Source organism: Mobula hypostoma, chromosome 1 (assembly GCF_963921235.1).
Source record: "Mobula hypostoma chromosome 1, sMobHyp1.1, whole genome shotgun sequence".
NCBI classification, from domain to species: Eukaryota; Metazoa; Chordata; class Chondrichthyes; order Myliobatiformes; family Myliobatidae; genus Mobula; species Mobula hypostoma.
The window spans coordinates 181,306,900-181,327,611 of record NC_086097.1 but is presented as its reverse complement, the minus strand read 5'-3'; the positions used below and the strand labels follow the sequence as shown (position 1 = coordinate 181,327,611).

Here is a 20,712-nt window from a genome sequence, read left to right as displayed (position 1 = left end):
GTGTACAAGATATTAAGAGGAATAGATAGAGTGGATAGCCAGCGCACCACGGCTCAATACAAGAGGACACGTCTTTAAGATAAGGGGTGGGAAGTTCAAGGGGGATATTAAAGGAAAGTTTTTTACTCAGAGAGTGGTTGGTGCGTGGAATGCACTGCCTGAGTCAGTGGTAGAGGCAGATACACTAGTGAAGTTTAACAGACTACTAGACAGGAATATGGAGGAATTTAAGGTGGGGGGGTTATATGGGAGGCAGGGTTTGAGGGTCAGCACAACATTGTGGGCCGAAGGGCCTGTAATATGCTATACTATTCTATGTATTATGTTCTATCTGGGTTATTACACAACACCCAATCTAAGATAGCCTTTCCCCAAGTCTGCTCAAGCACAAGCTGATTTAAAAGCCATTTTATAGGCATTCAACAAATTCCCTCTCTTGTGATCCAACACCAACCTGATTTTCCCAATCCCCTTGCATATTGAAGTTCCCCATTACTACTGTGACATTACTCTTATTACATGCCTCCTCCAGCTCCCTTTGCAATCTCAATCCCACATCTTGGCTATTTGGAGACCTACATATGATTCCCATAATTGTTTTTTTAACCCTTGCAGTTTCTTAACTCCACCCACAAAAGGTTCAACATTCTCTGACCCTATGTCACCTCTTTCTAAAGATCACTGTCTATTACTGTTTCACTCACATTTCTTACCAACGGAGGCGCACCACCACCTATGCCTCGGGGCTGTCCTTTCGATACAAAGTATATCCTTTGAAGTCAAGCTCCTAACTATGACCTTCTTTCAGTCACGACTCAGCGATGCCACGTCATACCGAGCAATCTCTAATTGTGCCACGAGTTTGTCCACTTTATTGTGAATGCTGCATGTATTTAAGTACAGAACCTTCAGTCCTGCGTTCTTCGCCCTTTTGAATTTTGCTTCCATGGTACAATTTAACTCTTTGCTCAATCTGCATTAGCACCCAGTCATTGCTTGTCCTTCTTTGCATTCATGTTACATCCATCATTTACTTGTAAACCTGCTGGCTCGTTCTCAGCTCTATCACAATGATTTCCATCCTCCTGCCATATTAGTTTAAAATCACTCCCACCTGCTCGCAAGAATACTAGCTCTCTTCGGATTCAAGTGCAACCCATCCCTCATGTACAGGTCACACCGGCCCCAGAAATCTGAATCCTGCCCCCTGCTCCAATTCTTCAGCCATACATTTATCTGCCACCTCATTCTATTCCTATCCTCAGTGTCATATGGCTCAAGCAGCAATGCTGAGATTACGACCCTTGAGGTCCTGCTTCTCAGCTTCTTTCCTAGCTCCCTGTACTCTGCTTCCAGGCCTCCTCCCTTTTTCTACCCATATCATTGGTACCAATATGTGCCATGTCTTCTGACTGCTCACCCTCCCTTTTCAGGATATTGTGGATGTGTTCAGAAACATCGCGGACCCTGGCAACTGGGAGGCAAACTACCATCCGTATTTCTTTTGAACATCCACAGAATCGCCTATCTGTCCCCCCCTCCCCCCGCAACTGTAGAGTCCCCTATTACTGCAGCCACCCTCTTCAGTTCCGTACCCTTCTGAGCCACAGGGCCAGACTCAGTGCCAGAGGCACGGTTGCTGTTGCTTCCCCCAGATAGGTTGTTACCCCATCCCCCAACAGTACTCAAAATGGAGTTCTTATTGTTGAGGGGCATGGCCACTGACATTCTCCCTTCCCTCTCCTGTCAATCAGCTATTTATCTGTTTCCTGTAGCCTTGGGGTGACTACCTCCCTGCAGCTCCTGTCTACCACTGTTTCACTTACCCTATCAAACCAGAGGTCATCGAGCTGCAGCTCCAATCCCTTAACACCGTCTCTAAGGAGCTGCATCTTGAAGCACCTCATGCAGGTGTGGACAACAGAGAGGCTGGGAGTCTCCCGGAAATCCCACATCTGACACCCAGAACAGAACACTGGCCCTGAAGACATACCCCCTATTCTCTTGAGTTAAATAAGAAAAATGAAATAAAAAATAAGAAATGGACTTACCTTGCCTCTGCCAATTCCTGCCAAAGCCTTACCACTCTGATTCAGACCACTCCCACAATGACCACTGCACTAGACAGTACCCTTTTTTATGGAGACTAAGTTTGTAGAGCTCTTCGCCAAATTTGCGCGGGAACACTTCTATTGCATCTCTACAGTACTCCAATCAATGACCAATATATATTATATATAAATTATATGGTTATATATTATATACATGTATATAGTTAAACATCAATAAACTTGACATGATGCAACAGAATAAGGTTACTCTTATTTGGCAGAATGAGAATTTCAATCAGGCTGAGGGAATGGGCCAAGGTTGAGTTCAACAGGTGACCAATGGCTCCAAACAATGTCTGCATGAGAAGAATTGGAAGGTTGAGAGGAATTCATCAAACCACACACTATGCAGTGTAAACTAGGGACCATACCTGATCTGTCCACTCCAAACCACAAACGGGGCAGTGTAAATCAGTGACCACACTCACTCAGTATCCACTTCAAACCTCATATTGGGCAACATAAACCAGTCACTACATCCACTGTGTCCACTCCGCAACACACACTAGGCAGTGTTAAACAGTGACCATACCCATTGTATCCACTCCCAGCCTTGTACTGGGCAATGTAGATCAGTGGAGGCACTCACTCAGTATCCAGTCCAAACCTCACATCGGGCAAAGTAAATCAGTGACTACACAGACTATGTCCACTCCACAACACACTCTGGGCAGTGTAAACCAGTGACGGCACCTACTGTGTCCACCGCAAACTTGGGGCTCCAATTACTGCAAAATTAATCTCATTTAACCATTCATTCATGCTTAAATTTTAACCACCCATCACTGGAAATCTCTGACGCGTTATGACAGAAAAATGGTTTTAATGAAAAGGAGCAGCCATGGACCAGTCTCATGTCATCCCTCCTTTGCTATAACTTTCTACAAATGACAGCATTCTAACTGGCTGCATCACTGTCTGGTATGATGGTGGGCGGTGGGGGGGGTGAAATCGAAAGAAGCTGCATAAAGTTGTGAACTCAGTCAGCTGTCAGCTCCAACATGGGCACCAGCCTCCCCAGCAACCAGGACATCTTCAAGAAGCGATGCCGCAAAAAGGTGGCATCCATCATTTAACACCCCCATCACCTGGGCATGCGCTCTCCTCATTACTACCATCAGGAAAGAGATACAGGAGTCTGAAGGAACACACTTAACGATTCAGGAACAGCTTCTTCCCCTCTGCCATCCGATTTCTGAATGGACATTGAACCCATAAACACTGTCTCACTACATTTTTTGCACTAGTTCTTTAACTATTATATATGTTTATTGTAATTCAGTTTTTACTTCTGTATTGAGATGTAACTGCTGCCACAAAAACAACAAAGTTCACAAAATATGCTGATGATATTAAACCTGATTCTGACTTCCTCATAATCCCTTAAGTTTGCCCACCACCACAACTCCTGTCACTTTGCAGATTTGCAATGATTCTTTTCACTTACTTAAGCTGCTTCAAATAAATGTACTAATCAGGACGATTCCAGCTCCACTTTTCATTCATTAGGTCTTAAATTACACACAGCCCCGAAGCAGTTCTTCAATAAATGCAACAAAAAATGCTTCCCGACAGCTACCAACCTGTTTAAGAAACGATTAGAGATTGAAAACTTGCCGGACAGTCAAAAACAATCACCGTCAGAAAACTTGGAGCAAGTCAAAGGGACCGAGCAAGGGAAAACGAACAACTGAGAGCTGTGGGAAGGCAGCCACAGAAACACTGAAGAACTAAATTGAATCAAGGAGGAACCGGAGGCTGTGCCAAATATTCAAATCCCTTCATCTCGACACAGTGATTAAATCAACTTTATTGCACTCACATTCTCACATGACTCTCAAGAATTACTCAGACATGCCACAGACAAGCACGCCTGTTACAGAACTGCACTGCACATCTGAAAAATTTGGGTTACAGGAACTCAACCAAGAAAGTAAGCACTGGTTTTGTATCACAAACAAGATGCTGGAGAAACTCAGCAGGTCAAGCAGCATCGATGGAAGTGAATAAACAGTTGACATTTTAGGCAGAGATCCTTCTTCGGGACTGGAAAGGAAGGGGGAAGACACCAGAAGAAAAAGGTGGGAGGAGAGGAAGGAGGACAGCTGGAAGGTGATAGGTGGGTAGGAAGGGGAAAGGGCTGGAGAGGAAAGAATCTGATAGGAATGCAGAGTGGACTATAGGAGAAAGGGAAGGAAAAGGAGACTTGGGGAGGAGGTGATAGGCAAGTGAGGAGGTAAGAGGCCACAATGGTGAATAGAATAGGGAGGGAATTTTTTTTTTAAACCGAAAGGAGAAATTGAAATTCATGTAATGAGGCTGGAGCTACTTAGACGGAAAATAAGGTATTGCTCCTCCACCCTGAGGGTGGCCCCAACGTGGCACAAGAGGAGAGCATGGAATGCCACCGGGAAGTTCTGCTTTTGGCAAATGGAGCGGAAAGTTTAGTTTTGTAAGTTCTCCCTGTGACTTTGTGTGTTTCCTCTGAGTGCTCTGGTTTCCTCCCACACTCCAAAGGAATAAGGATTTGGTTACTGAGTTGTGTTCATGCTACATTGGCACTGGAAGGATGACCATACTTGCAATCTGCCCAACGTAATCCTTGCTGATCTGATAGGATACAAACCGAGCATTTCACTGCATGTTTTGATGTACGTGATAAATAAAACTAATCTTAATCTTTATAGTAGCAAGTGAACTGGAGTACTTCAGAATCAGGTTTATTATCATTGCTTTTTATATGGCATGAAATACGAGACGCAAGAGATTCTGCAGAATCTTGAGCAAGTCACACAAAATGCTGGAGGACCTCAACAGAATGGGCAGCACCTATGGAGTGAAATGAACAGTTGATATTTCAAATATCCCAGCATTTTGTGTGTGATGCTCATGACATGAAACTTATTACTTTATGAGAGCAAATTTCAACATGACAAGTCCAAATCAAAGCCCCTAACCACACTCCACCTTTCACATCTCTCCCCAACAGACTCATAGTTAACAGCATGAAAACAAGCCACTTGGACCAGCATATCCATGCCGAACAATGGGCATTCATCAGTATTAGTCCCACTGCTTGACCCACAGCTTTCCATGCTGTGATGATTTAACTGCTCATTAAGACTCTTTTCAATGCTGTCAGAATCAGAATCAGATTTAATATCACTGGTATATGTTGTGAAATTTGTTGTTTAGTGGCAGCATAATTTTTTAAAAACTGTATCACAATAAGAAATTCATGTAAAAATTAAGTAGAGCAAAAAGAGAATAAAAAACCTGGTGAGGTGTTCATTGTCCATTCAAAAATCCGATGGTAGAATGGAAGAAGCTGTTCCTGAAACGTTGAGCATGTATCTTCATGCTCCTGTACCTCCTTCCTGATGGTAGCAAAGAGAAGAGAGCATGTCCTGGGTGATGGGTGTCCTTCATGATGGATACCACTTTCTTGAGGCATTACCCTTTGAAGGTGTCATTGCTGGGGCGGCTAGTGCCCATGATGGGGCTGGCTGAGTTTATAAGCATCCTCAGAGATGTTGACACCCAGGAACTTGAAACTGCTCACTATTTTCACCACTGATCCCTTGATAAAGGCTGGTATGTGTTCTCTCTCGGACCTTCCAAAGTCAACAAACAATTCCTCAATTTTACTGACATTTGAGTGCAAGGTTGTTGTTGTGACACCACTCAACCAGCCAAGTTATCCGGCTCCGGTATGTCTCCTCGTCATCATCTGAAGTTCTGCCAACAATAGTTGTGTCATCGGTAAATTTATAGAAGGCGTTTAAGCCTAGCAACTCAGTTGTATATGTAGAGGGAGTAGAGCAGTGGGCTAAGAATGCATCGTTGAGTTACAACAGCGTTGATCGTCAGCAAGGTGGAGATGTTTCAGGTGTCCCCTGCTTTTCGAACGTTCGCTTTACAACACCTCGCTGTTACAAAAGACCTACATTAGTTACTTATTTTCGCTAACAGAAAGTATTTTCACTCTTACAAAAAAAGGCAGCGCGCGCCCCGAGCAGCCAAGCTCCTCCCCCGGAACTGCATTCTAGTCGGCATTGTTTAAACACGTACCTGTGAGCATCTGTGCTTTATGTCGATTTATTTTGAGCATCCGTTAGCAAGATGAGTTCTAAGGTATCGGAAAAGCCTAAAAGAGTTCGTAATGGTGTTGCACTTAGTGTAAAACTAGACATAATTAAGCGTTTCGATCATGGTGAACGAAGTAAGGAAAAAGTGAGTTTGGCTTGTGGAAGTTGACAAAGATGATGTAGAAGAGGTTTTGGCATCTCATGACCAAGAACTGATAGATGAAGAGCTGATGCAATTGGAAGAGGAATTAACAATTGAAACTGAATGCAGTAGTGAGCGGACCGAAAGTGAAGTCGTCCAGGAACTGAATGTGAAGCAACTGCGTGAGATTTTCGCTGCAATTGATAACAATGATTGCAGAAAAGTACGACTTTAATTTTGAAAGGGTACGTAGGTTTAGGGCATATTTGCAGGATGGTTTGAGTCCTTACAAAGAACTGTATGATAGGAAAATGCGCGAGGCTTAGCAGTCAAGCATACTATCATTTTTCAAGCCTTCCACATCAGCCACAGCAAACGACGAACCTTGACCTTCGACATCAATGCAGGCAGACATAGAAGATGACCTGCCTGCCCTGATGGAAACAGACGACAATGGGATGACACCCCACCGTCATACCACCCCAACCTCCGACGACTCAGCCTAACACACCATCAGTGTGCTCACTGTCTTCCCGGTTCCAGTAAGTGATACTACACTGTACATACATTATTTCTACTTTTTATAGGCTGTGTATTTTTATGTGTTATTTGGTATGATTTGGCAGCTTCATAGCTTAAAAGTTACTGGAGAGAGTGTTTCTGCCGAGAGCGCCTGCGTGAGATTTTCGCTACAGTGGACAGTGCAGCAGTGATTGCAGAAAAGAATTTCTACCTTCTTTAGGCTGTGTACTTATCATATCATTCCTGCTTTTACTATACATTACTGTTATTTTAGGTTTTATGTGTTATTTGGCATGATTTGGTAGGTTATTTTTTGAGTCTGCGAACGCTCACAAATTTTTCCCATATAAATAAATGGTAATTGCTTCCTCACTTTACGACATTCCGTCTTACAAACTGTTTCATAGGAATGCTCTACCTTCGGATGGCAGGGGAAACCTGTATTTCCAAACCCCATTGACTGTGGCCTCCCGGTGAGGAAGTCAAGGATCCAGTTGCAGAAGGATGAACAGAGGCCCTGGTTTTGAAGCTTGTTGATTAGAACCAAGGACATGATTATGTTGAACACTGAGCTATAATCAATAAACAGCAGCCTGATGTAGGTGTTGCTACTGTCCGCATGAGCAAAGGCCAAGTGGAGAGCCGTTGAAATTGCATCTGATGTTGACCTATTGTGCCAATAGGCAAATTACAGCAGGTCCAAGTCCTTGCATAGGCAAGAGTTAATTTTAGCAATGACCAACCTCTCAAAGCACTTCTTCAGTCGATATGAGTGCAACTGGGCAGCTTGAGGCAGCTCACCCTGCTCTTCTTGGGTATTGGTACGATCACCCTTTTGAAGCAGGTATGAACTTCCATCTGCTGCAGTGAGAGATTGAAGATGTCCTTGAACATACCCACCGCTTGGTTGGCACAGGTTTCAAAGCCTTTCCAGGTACACCATCAGGGCCTGACGCCTTGTGAGGGTTCACCTTCATGAAAGATATTCTGACGTTAGCCCCCAAGACAGAGATCACAGGGTCAGTAGATGCTGAAGGGGTTTGTACAGGTGTTATTCTCCCTTTCAAAGCATGCATAAAAGGTGTAGAGCTCATCTAGGAGTGAAGCATCATAGCCATTCATAATGTTAGGTTTTGTCTTGTAGGAAGTAATGACTTGCAAACCCCACCAGAGCTGACATGCATCTGATTCTGTCTCTAATTTCAATTAGAATTGTTTTTAGTCATCCTTAAAATAGCTTTCTGGAGGTCATACCTGGAAGTCCTGTATAGTTCTGAATCACCAGTCTCGAACGCCACAGATCTAGCCCTCAGCAGACTACAATCGCCTGGTTCTTCCACAGCTTTTGGTTTGAGTATGTCCAATATGTTCTCGAAGACACACACCCATCCAACCAGGTCTCAATGAAGTCTGTGATAACTGCAGCATATTCATTCAGATTCAAAGATGAGTCCCTATATATTGTCCAGTCTACCGACTTAAAGCAGTCCTGTAAGTGCTCCTCCGCCTTTCTTACCATACCTTCTTGATTCTCACCACTGGTGCTACTGTCTTTAGTCTCTGCCTATATGCCGCAAGTAGACGAACAGCTAGGTAACCAGACTTTCTAAAGTGTGGGCGTGGGATGGCAAGGTGAGTGTACTTGATGATGGTATAACAGTAGTTCAGTGTGTTGGCTCATCTAGTTCCACAAGTAGTATGTTGGCAGTTGTTCTTCAAGCTGGCCTGGTTGAAATCCCCCACGGTGATAGGGAAGGCATCACAGGGTGCATTGGTTTGTGACTGCTGATTACAGTGCTCAGCTTCTCTGGAGTCTGTCTGACATTGACCTGAGGTGGAATGTCCACTGCTATCAGGATGATGGTGGAAAACTCCCTCAGCAGATAAAATGGACAACATTTGACTGTTAGATGTTTGTGGTCAGGTGAGGAGGACTGAGACATAATCACCATGTCTGTGCACCACGATGAGTTAATCATACAGCGTACTCCACTTCCTCCACCTTTAAAAGACTAAACTGTCCTGTCTTTATGGCGAATGGTGAAGCCATCGGGCTGTAGTGCCATGTCCAAGATCGTGTGTGTGAGACATGCTTCCTTTAAACAAAATACACAGCGATCCCTGATGTCCATCTGGTGTTGCAATCTTGCTGTGAGGTCTTCAATTTTATTTCCAGAGACTGTCCATGTGCCAGGAGTGGGGGGGTTACACCGTCCGCGATTCAATCATACCTGCAGACCAGTGCAGCCTGAGTCTGCCATCCAAGGTCCGCTGATATCACTAGATTTGAGTATCAATAATTTTTTTAAAGACCATCTTAAACCAGTGTTGCATATTGAAGTATGCATGGCTGTGGCTGTGCATTTCAGCTGTAGTAGTCCTAAACATGAATATTTGATGATTCCCATTGGAACCGCATGCAAAGAGTCACCACTTATGAGCTCCATCTTCCCTGATTTGTCAATGACTTTGCTTCCAACACTCTCCCTGGCAGTGTTCCAGGTATTCACCATTCTCCAGTGAAAAAGACCCTTCCTCTCCCCAACCAGATTCTCCAATATCTCTCACCCCTTACCCTAAAACTTTGTCCTCTTGTTCTATTGACCTCTGACAGGGGGAAAGTTTCCTGCATTCTATCCTCTCCATGCCCCTCATAATTTGATATTCCTCCCTTAATCCTCTCTGGTCCTGGGAGAATAGACCCAACCTCTTGTTATAACTTAACTGCTCCATCCCAGGCAACATCCTAGTGAATCTCCCCTGCGCCCTTCTGCACACCTCACCGCAATCCACATCATCCCTCCATACCATGTTAGGATCGAATGATCCAACCATGGGCTGTCTCAACACAAATTATGAATCTGTGAACGGGGTCTACTTGGGCAGTACACAGTCTTTACACAATCTATCATCTCAGGCTGCTTCACAGAAACAATTAGCATACAAAATCTGACACCAAGCCACAAAGGGAGTTCAAGATAGATGAGCAAAGACAGATTAAAGCTTCAATAAGGATCAAAGAAAGGAAAAGAAATGGGGGATGGAATTATAGACCTGAAGGCAGGGTCACCAACTGGAAGGTGATTAAAATTAGAAACGTTCGTGAAGGTTATCCAAAACTACAGAGGGATCTTGATTAGCTGGGTAAGTGGGCCAAGGAATGACAAATGGAGCTTAATCTGGATACATGTGGCATAATGCATTTTAGGAAGTCAAACCAGGGTAGGACTTTCATATGAATGGCAAAACTCTGGAGATTGTTGTAGAACAGAGGAACCTATAGGTACAAGTGCATTATTCCCTGAAGTAGACAGATGGCATTTGGTATGCTTTCATCAGTCAAAGCACTGAGTACAAAAGCTGGGATATTATGCTGCAGTTGGAGAAGACATTGGTGATGCCACATCTGGAGTATTGTGTATAGATTTGGTTATCCTGTTATGGGAAAGAAATAGTTAAGCTAGACTTACGAGAATACCCTGAGTCCTAGAGAGAAGTTGGGCAGGCTAGGACTTTCTTCTCTTAAGTTCAATAGGTTCAATTGGTACAATTAATGTCAGAGAAATGTATATAATATATATGCTGAAATTCTTTTTCTTTGCAAACATCCAAGAAAACAAAGAACGACTAACAGTTGAATGTTAGAACCCAAAGCCCCCCAGCACCCCCTCCCACACACAAGCAGCAGCAAGGCAATGACCCCCCTCCCCCACCAGCAAAAAGCATCAGCAACCTCACCGAGCACAAGCATGCAGCAAAGCATCAATAAAGATACAGAACTACAGTACCCCAAAGACTACTTGTTCATCCAGTATTTGACATACCACAGGCTCTCTCCCCTCCCCAAAGAAAAAGAGGTGTCCCCGTTTCACAGTGAGGGGGGAGACATGACAAATAACTCTCTGATTTATGGTGTTAAAAGTCTGTTGTGTTGCTTTTTCAGAACCCTGTGCCCAAAAAACTCAGGTCTCTGGGCGCATAACCAGCAGCAAACCCACTGCATCTGATCTTCCGTGTTCTCCTGCGACACATCAGTCGACAGCAACAACACCAGCCTTGGATCAGCCCATCTCCAGAGCCACGAAAATCCGGCACCCTGAAGCGCGCTAGTCTTCCAGGCTGTGTCCTTGGGATATTGAAATGCGGCTGGTCATGAGGCCCTGAGAGCAGGTCCCAATTCCGCAAAGAACTGAAGTCAGCATGCAACTCCAGGTCGGGGTCTTCGAAAGACCCTTGAAAGTGGGGAAAAAAAAGAGATATCAAAGATAGAAATAAGAGCTGTTTCTGAAGATGCAAGCAAAGGAGTGGTCATTCGGCGCCATCATCCCTAAGCTCTGCCCTCTTCCGTGTAGAAGGGGGATGATCTCAGAGGTGTATAAAATCACAACGGATTGCACAGTCTTTTTCACAAAGGAAAGAGAACCTAAAACTAAAGGGCATAGATTTAAGGTGAGAGAGGAAATAGTTAAAAATGATCTGAGGGGTAATTTCTTATTGGTGGTGGGTATATGCAATGAGCTACTGGAGGAAGTGGTTAAAGTAGAATCATTAACAACATTTAAAAAACACTCAGACGGGTACACTGATTAGAAGCCAAATTCAGGCAAATGGGACCAACTTGGATGAGCATCTTGCTCAACACAGATAAGCCAAACTGAAGGGCCTGGTTCTACACCATACAATTCTATGACTCTATAAAATACCAGAAGCCAGAAGTGAAGAAAGACACATTTGGTAGTTTGAAGTTAAAGTTAAAGTTGAAGGAGCTGAGGTAGGTACATTACATAGATTTAAGTAGTATGCGGACAGATACATCAATTACAAGAGTTTAGAGAGATGTGAGCCAAGTGCTGGGAAACTGGATTAGCATGCATTGCTATCTTGGTCAGGACACGTACAGGTGGAAGACTCTTTTCCCCACATTGTACAACTCTATGGTTTTCGTGGATGGAAATGCTGAGAATGAGAGAGAGTGGTATGGGGAGAGAGGTATGGCGGGCATTGGTCCAGTACACATATACGGCAGATGATAGATGGACCAAGGGCTCTGTTTCTGTGCTGTAGTGCTCTATAACTGCAGTACAGAGGGAGATCATTGCACATTTTAGACCAGAGGTTTCCAACCTGGAGTCCACGGACCCCTTGCTCAATGGTATCAGTTCATGGCATAAAAATTGTGGCGAACCCCTGTTTTAGAGCAAAGCATCAACCCACCCCTACTCTTCCCACGCAGCCCTGTAACATGCTGTTAAATATAAAAGTATGCATGACTGGATAGTGAGGAGTGGAGATAAACTCCATCTCCAAGTTTAGATCATCGGGCACACCTCACAAAGCACAAAGCCTCCAACATGATAGAACCGCAAATACCACAAAGTAAATAGCAGTACCAGGCCACAGACAGGGTGAGGAAACAAATGCTTTGTCAATGGAAAGAACAACCACGGAAATCATTATAGAAACCAGCAGAATGTTGCTGTTAGAAAAAGAATCAGGAAGGATTAGATTATCTGATCTGTGCCAGCTAGGTCCCAACAACCGACATTCAGAAAGCGGTCTTATCAAAAGAAGCTCAGGTCCTGGGAAGAACCTGTTGGACTGCTGCCAGCCTGTACTTCACCAAAGGGGAGTGGAGATCAGGATAACCAGCTCAGTTATCTGTAGGTGTTCAATGAGTTGTTTACAAAGTCATTGGGGATCTATCTGAAGTAATTCACAGCTGAATCTGTGATATATGTCAGCAATATGTTAAGGAAATACATAAATATAAAGCCAGTCAAAACCAGAATAAGCAGCATATCCTTAAAATTAGAACTGGGCTGATTGAAGTGATGTCAGGCAGCAGCTCTTCACACAAAGGAGTGGAAATTTGGAAGACTCCACTCTTTATCACCATCCAAAAAAGGCTTTTAAGACTAGTGGTCATACAGCATGGAAACAGGCCATTTAGCTCAAGTTATCATGCCATCCAAAGTGCCTACCTAATTTCAAATCTGAGGCTGAGAAGCTCTGGGTAAAGTTATTAGTTAAATCAAGATTAATTTGACCTCGCAGCTTTAACTCATTCTCATCCCTCCGAAAGTGCCGCTCCAGTATTGCCCCCTGCCTGACAGAGGAGCACTCCCTTGAAAATCAGTCTAAACAAGATTGCATACTCTAAGAAAAAGGCATGCAGCTTGACCTGTGGTGTCCCAGCTATAATGCATGGCAAGAGGAGACCCAAATGGTGTTCCCTTCACTGACCAGTCACATCAGCATACAGTAAAACATAGAAACATAAAAAATCTACAGAACAATACAGGCCCTTCGACCTACAATGCTGTGCCGAACATGTACTTACTTTAGAAATTACCTAGGGTTACCCATAGCCCTCTATTTTCCTAAGCACAGTACTCCAAGTGGTGTCTGATCAGGGTCCTATAAAGCTGTATAATTACCTCTCGGCTCTTAAACTGAATCCCACGGTTGATGAAGGCCAATGTATGCACAGCAGCTTGCCTGTGTGGTTCACTGATTCAACGATTCATTTTTTCTGCACACACCGTTCCTGAAAGAAAAATGCTATTTGGATACAGAACAGAAAACTGTTCATCAATTGGTTATTATAACAACTTCTGTTTACATGGAGCCTTCAGCATAACCAAGCATGCTTAAGTGGGTGGAGTGTGGTTGGAACATGCTGAGCCAAATCATGGGGCATTGGGACAGATACCCAAGAATCTGGTTGATGGGTAGGCATGAAGGTGTGCCCAGCTGGAGGAAAGCCAGATAGAGAAGAGGCAAGATTCAGCAAAGGAGGTCCAGAGATTTGGGCTGGCAGAATAAAGGCATAGTTAGCATAGGAGAAATTAATAAATCACAGATCACCAAGTGACCCAAGTTTCAGAAGTCAGTAATCTTAGGAAATTATGAGGCTAGAGGTTACATACTTAGCTAGCAGGGATTTGGTGCTCTGAGTTATGAAGATAGGAGGTGGGTGGGGAGAAAGGTCAAGGAGAGGTTTAAACCAGTACCTTAGTTAGTCAATGCAGATTAACAAACCCAAGGACAATGAGAAACTGGGCGCCAGGACAATTCATCCACCACACAAGTCAGCAGCACCTACAATGTACCACAGGCTGTACAGAGCAGACACAGCTCTCTGCAGCACCAAGTGAGGGATGCACTGACAAAAGGGCACTGGGCTGACGGAAGATGGCCTTTTGGATAAGAATGAACCACAAGCTGATTATCTCCTCTTGGGCAATTGGAATCTTGGTATCTGAAAAATGGAAGATCTTCTGAGCATCCCAGTTAATGTTTGTCCCACTGCCAAATCACTTCTTAAATAAAACAGATTAACTGTCCGTGTATCCCTGAACTTGCTTCCACTGAACTTTAAAAAAAGAGTTCTTCTGGATTTTCAACATCAGAGACTTGAATCATACCCATTCTGGGCCCAATCCAAACTCAAGCCTTTAAGGATTGGTATCATAATCTATCAAATTTCTGAAGCACTACTGAAACTGGAGCTTCTACTTCAGATCCAGATCAGTGGAAAATTCTTTGAAGATTTTTCAGACTGTAAGTTGAAGAACCTTAGAAGGTTATTTCTTTTCAATCTGTAACCAAGAACATTAAGTGTTGTCACCATGATCGAGGGTATGTCTTCCCCTTAAGCATATCCCATACCTCCATGTTTATGCTATATAGGTACAGTATGCAGTTTCTATTTTACATTTCAATTAAATTGCTGCTGTATAAAGATTACATACAAATTATATCCCTTCAGGAAGCTATCTTTCCACACCTGGAACAGGTGGGCTATCAACAGTTGTGTGAATAGGTATATAATATGTAAAACTAAAAATGGTTAGGTAAAATTAAAGCTCATGCAATCGAAAGGAAGTTGCTCACAGTTCAGAATCTGGTAAGGTTGCAAAAATATAGAGCAGGGACAAAGGAAAAGAGTGTTGTTATATAAGTTTGCTACAGAGAGGTGACACGTTTAGTAAACAGGTCCTCAGTTCGAGTCTATCCCTGCAACATCAAGTCACATTGAGAACATGGGACGCAGGAAAGCCCACCACAGTAGGAAATTGGCTTATCATTGTCACATGTACTGATGTACAGTGAAAGGCCTCGTTTTGCATGCCATCTATACCAATTATTTCATTACAACCATACATTAAGGTAGTGTTACATGCTCAAGGAGATCTGTTTTTTTTGTGTGAGAATGATGTAATGGTCTTTTGGAGGTCACCTGATGTGATTTTCCCACTGATGTGAGTTCACGTGATGACATGTGCCCCATGACTATATAAGGGTCGACCCAGGTGACGCAGTTGGTTTTTAGTTTGTAGATTTCCAGGTAGAACGTTCTGTATCTCCGTTCCTGTTGCGTGTTTGTTTTTGTGACGCAGTTTAATTTTTAAAACGGTTTTGCATTCTATTGCAAGATACCATATTATTGGACTGGAAATTTTTGCTAGATGTGTTGATTTACTCAATTCCAACAGTAGAAGGAATCATTTGGCAGTTTAACAAAGGATCGACGTTACTGAGTCTTCATTGGAGGAGTAGCTACCTGCATCGAAGATAACTCTTGCCAAAAAGAGCAAGGAGTTCATGCAACGGTTTGCTCTCTCTCTAAAAGAATTTAAGGTCAGTTGTTTTAAACTGTTTATTTTCGGCATCGTGAATCCTGTGGACAGAACCAGCAGGAAAGTTGCGTCTGTGAAGAAATCCTTCTCCAGGGAAGTCTCTCCCAATTGAACGTGTAAATCTGTTGAACTTTCGAATTTACCATTTTAAGAACTATATCTGACTTTATCGCTTTAAGAACTGTTTTCGCATTTAACTCTTTAAGAAACCAGTGCCAAGTGACGATTCATTCGAACGGCTGCATATCGTTTAACTTCTGGTTAAAGTTTTCATTTTTTTTCCCTTATCGTTTATCCGTGTTTAATAAATGTTTGGTTGTTTTTATATACCGTCTCGATTGATATTCATTGTTGCCGTTTATGTAACAGTAGTACAAGGGAAAACAATAACAGTACCAAAAAAAATATTACAGAGAAAGTACAGTGCAGGCAGACAATAAGGTGCAAGGTAGATTCTGATGTCAAGAGCAACACACACAAACACAAAATGCTGGAGGAACTCAGCAGGTCAGGCAGTATCTATGGAGAGAAATAAACAGCTGACATTTCGGGATGACATGTTTCATCAGTTCTCATGAAGTGTCTCAGCCCGCAACATTGGCTGTTTATTCCTCTCTACAGATGCTTCCTGACCTGCTGAGTTGATCCCATCTCTCAGTACTTTTAGGCTCTAATGTAGTTAGTTTATATCTTACAGGAGGGTAGTGATCACTGCTGCCTGAGAGTTGATGAGCTTTGTGGAAGGTGGATAGAACAGACAGATATAGAGTCATACAAAGGGAAATAAGCTCTTCAACCCAACTCATCACCGCCAAGCTAGTTCTATCATCCCATATTTGGCCTATAGCACTCTAAACCTTTCCTATCCATATACTGATCTAGATGGTTTTTAAATATTGCTGAGGTGCTATTTCTCGCAGCTAATTCCAAATACCAAGAACCTGTCCTGATGTCCCTTTTAAATCTTTTACCTCTGATATTAAACTATTCCCCCTCTTGCTTTTACCATCCCCTCCCTGGGGGAGAAAGACACATGTTTTCACCTTCCCTATGCTTCTCATGATCTTATATACCTTTATCAGGTCACCTCTCAATCTCCCTACATTCCAGGGGATAAAGACTTAGTCCAGGCATCCTCTCCTTATAACTCAGGTTTCTGAATCCAGGCAACAAACTTCTCTGCATTCTTTCTGATTTAATAATATTTTTCATACAACAGGGTTAACAAAAATGTACATAATACTCCAAGTACAGATTTCCAAAGGGATTTGACAATGTTCCAGCAATCTTCTGTCTTTTCCATTTTCACTACATTTACTACAGATCAATTGTGATTAACAAGCATTCATCACCCTCTCAGCAGCACCATCACTTTCATCATTTCAAAGTTCACTTTATTATCAAAGTGCATATATGTCACGAAATATTCATTTTCTTGCAGGCATTCACAGAACAAAGTACAATAGAATCAAAGAAAAACCTACACACAAAGACTGACAAAATTGTACAAACACAAAAAGAACAAGTGGTAACAATAAATAAATATACAGACAGATAAACAAATCAATCAAGCATGCAAGCGAGTCCAAAGGTCGGTGTTCAATGATTAGTGTTGCGGTGAATGAAGATGTCCATGCTAGTTCAGGATCCTGATGGATGATGGGTAAAAACTGATCCTGAACCTGATGGTATGGGACCTAATGCTGCAAAACCATCTTCCTGATGGTAGCAGCATAGCCTGGATGGGGGTTCTTGATGATGGACAGTGCGCTCTTTGTAGATGTGCTCAATGGTCAGGAGAGGCTTTCCTATTAACTGGGCTGTATCCACCATTTTTTGCAGGCTTTTGCATTCTTGGACACTGGTGTTTCCATATCAGATTGTGATGCAACCAGTCAGGATAACACTTCACTGTGCATCTTTAGAAGTTTGTCAGAATTTCAGATGACGTGCCAAATCTGCACAAACTTTTAAGTAGAGGCGTTGCCATGCTTTCTTTAAAATGAAATTTACATGCTGGTTCTAGGACACTTCCTCTGATAACAGCCTGGGAATTTAAAGTTACTGACCCTCTCTACCTCTGATCCCCAAGTAATGACTCATGGACTCTCAATTTTTTTTCTCCAGTGATCTATAACCAGCACTTTGGTTTTTCTGACGTTGGGTGAAGGGTTGTTGTTGTGGTACACTCAACCAGATTTTCAATCTCCCTCCTCTATGAAGATTCATCACCACCTTTTAATCGGCTGATAATAGTGGTGTCATCAGCAAACTTAAATATGAGATTGGAGCTGTAGTTCACCTTACAGTCATAAGTATAAAGAAAGTAGAGCAGAGGCTTAGCACACAACCTTGTGGTGCACCTGCGTTGGTGATTGTTGAGAATTTTCTCTCTAATCCGTAATGACTGGGGTCTACAAGTGAGGAAATTGAAGATCCAGGTATACAAGGAGGTATCAAGGCCTAGGTCTTTGAGCTTATTGATTAGAGGGATGATAGTGTTAAATGCTGAGCTGTGGTCAATGAAAAGAATATCCTGATGTATGTATCTTTTCTGTCCAGATGTTCCAGAGCTTAGCAGAGAGCCAATGAAATGGCATCAGCTGTTGACGTTTAGTCTTTCATGATCTCTGCCCTAACACAAATTATTTCACTTCACTCTTCCTCCACTTCCACCTTCTCTGTAACTGAATACATGCTTCACTTCTAATGTTTCCCAGTCTGGAAGAAGGTTATTGACGTTGAGACATCACCTCTGTCTCTCCCTCTCCACAGATGCTCCCTGGCCAACTGAGCATCTACCTGTTTTTATGTTGGAAAAATGTGTTGCTAGCATCCACAGATACAAATTCCAACCCCACAGTAGAAGTTGGAGAATCTCAGGAAAGGAAATTTGCCAGAAAAACAAGAGACTGTAGATGCTGAAACCTGGAGCAACAAACAATCTGCTGGAGGAACTCAGCAGGTTGAGCAGCATCCATGGGAGGCAAGGAATTGTTGACATTTTGTGAGGGCTACATACAGGGTTTAGGGCATCAAAGATTATGAGGAGGAGGGAGGAGAATGGGGTTGAGGTCAGCCACGATGGAATAGTGGAACAGAATCAACGGGCCGAATTGCCAAGTCTGCTCCTACGTCTTATGGTCCAACTCCAACGTTGACATTTCTTGCCACAGATGCTGTTCAACATGCAGAGTACGTAAAGCAAATTGTTAGTCTGTAGGAAAACTGCCATCCTGCATACCCTATACACATCTGCACCCCAGTACACCATTCAGGAGCAAAATGGAGAGGAACATCTTCACAAAGGGGAGCAAGAATCTGGAACTCTCTCCCCAGAACCCTGAGGATATTGGAAATTTCAAAACAACAGGAGTTAAGGTAGAAATCAGTAATCACTTAACAGAGTATAATCTGTTCACAATGGAATGCTCTAAAGGGGCTAACTGAATCTGCCTGTTGCGAATCGCCAGAAAGTTGTTGGGAAACTTCTGGTGTCAGTGCCAAGAAACGTCAAAAACAGTCATTCTGTGAAGTGACCCTGGTGCTCCAGTCAGATTCCAGCATTTCTTATCTCCAGGCTAATGAGAACTCTGCAACTTGCAAAGGCACCCTGCTGGAACTTAGGAAGTTGTCTGCAAAGGGGTGAATATGAAGGCTCTGCCCTGAGCTTAATCAGGTGAACAAATTCAGCACACATACACTCTCACTCTGATTTCACACCCCAGGATACATCTCAGTGAAATTAATGGGGACGAGGTGGGGAGCCAAACAATTATCCGTGCTGCACCCAGCCTCTCACACAAGATAAGAGAGGAGAGATTTAAAAGGGACCTGAGAGGCAACTTCTTCAACTAAAGGTAGTGAGTACTGTACCCGGAATGAGTTTCCGGGGAAGTGATCGAGGCAGATACAATTGCAACATTTTCTAGACACTTGGATAGGTACGTGGAAGGGAAAAATATGGAGGTGTCAGTACGCTCAATTAGGAGTAGCAGGGAGGATGCTGTAGTCAGCATAGATCAGTTGGACTGGAGAATCTGCTTCTGTACTGTATTATTCTGTAATACTGGAACACTAGCCTCACACAATTTGTCAATGCACTATCTGAAAATGGAGAGAAATGAAAATGACACCAGGAATAAAGAATGAGAAGCTGAGGGAATAAGCAGAAGGGTTGAGCATTGAGATGAAACATGTGTAAAGGAGACAGAAAACGATCAGAGTTCCCAGACAAGACAGTAAGCAGAAGAGACCGAGAAAGTAAGAAATAGCAAAACAAAGAGACAGGATCCATAAGACCACAATTTTAATTTATATAGCGCTTTTAATGTAGCAAACCTTTCAGGAGTGTAATCAAACAAGAAATGAAGCCAAGACAAGGCAGAGGAATGAAGGCAGATGATTGAAAACACAAAGAGGAAAGTTCTGGGCACAAACACGAGAGATTCTACAGATGCTGGAAATCTAGTCATGGTGACAGGTCTCAATATGAAACATTGACTGTTTATTCTTCGCCATAGATGCTGCGGGACTTGCTGAGTTTCTCCCCAGTGTTTTGTGGGAAGTTTGGGGAAAGCTTTAAACTCAGAGAGAGCTGTCACAACAGAGGTGAAGGAAGGGAACTTGGAGCTTAACCTGGCGAGTTCCTCAAGCATTTGTGTGTGTTACACTGGATTTCTAGCATTTGCAAAATTGTGTGGTCATGGTGAACCGGATTGTTCCTGTGCAGAGGAGGCATGGGCTCCAAGGGCCAAAAGGCCTCCTGTTGAAAGAAACTCACATGAAATTTCAGCTAGTTTGCCAGAAGGCATATGGCTAGCTGCATCACTGCCTGATATGGGAACTTTACTTCCCTTATTCGCAAGACTCTGCAGAGAGTGGTACAGACAGCCCAGTACATCTGTAGATGTGAACTTCCCACTATTCACAACATTTACAGAGACAGGTGCATAAAAAGGGCCCGAGGGATCACTGGGGACCTGAGTCACCCCAACCACAAACTGTTCCAGCTGCTACCATCTGGGAAATGGTACCGCAGCATTAAAGCCAAGACCAACAGGCTCCAGGATAGTTCTTCCACCAGACCATCTGACTGATTAATGCACACTGATACAATTGTATTTCTATGCTATATTGACTGTCCTGTTGTATTTACTACTATTTATTACAAATAACTATAAATTGCACATTGCACAATTAGATGG

At 43.1% G+C, this 20,712-nt stretch overlaps 1 protein-coding gene across 3 annotated transcripts in view; it reads right to left on the bottom strand.

Annotated features, from left to right (window-relative positions):
- Positions 1-20,712, bottom strand: part of LOC134353133 (anion exchange protein 2-like) — a 265,524-nt gene that overhangs the window by 211,747 nt on the left and 33,065 nt on the right. The window contains exon 3 of one of the 3 annotated variants that reach the window (XM_063061096.1): positions 13,301-13,410. The exons of 1 other annotated variant lie outside the window; for it this stretch is intronic. The gene's annotated coding sequence lies outside the window, so the exon portion shown is untranslated. Of the gene's footprint in view, positions 1-3,694; positions 3,815-13,300; positions 13,411-20,712 lie in introns of those variants that run through there. One more of the 3 variants, XM_063061103.1, reaches the window with a different exon arrangement.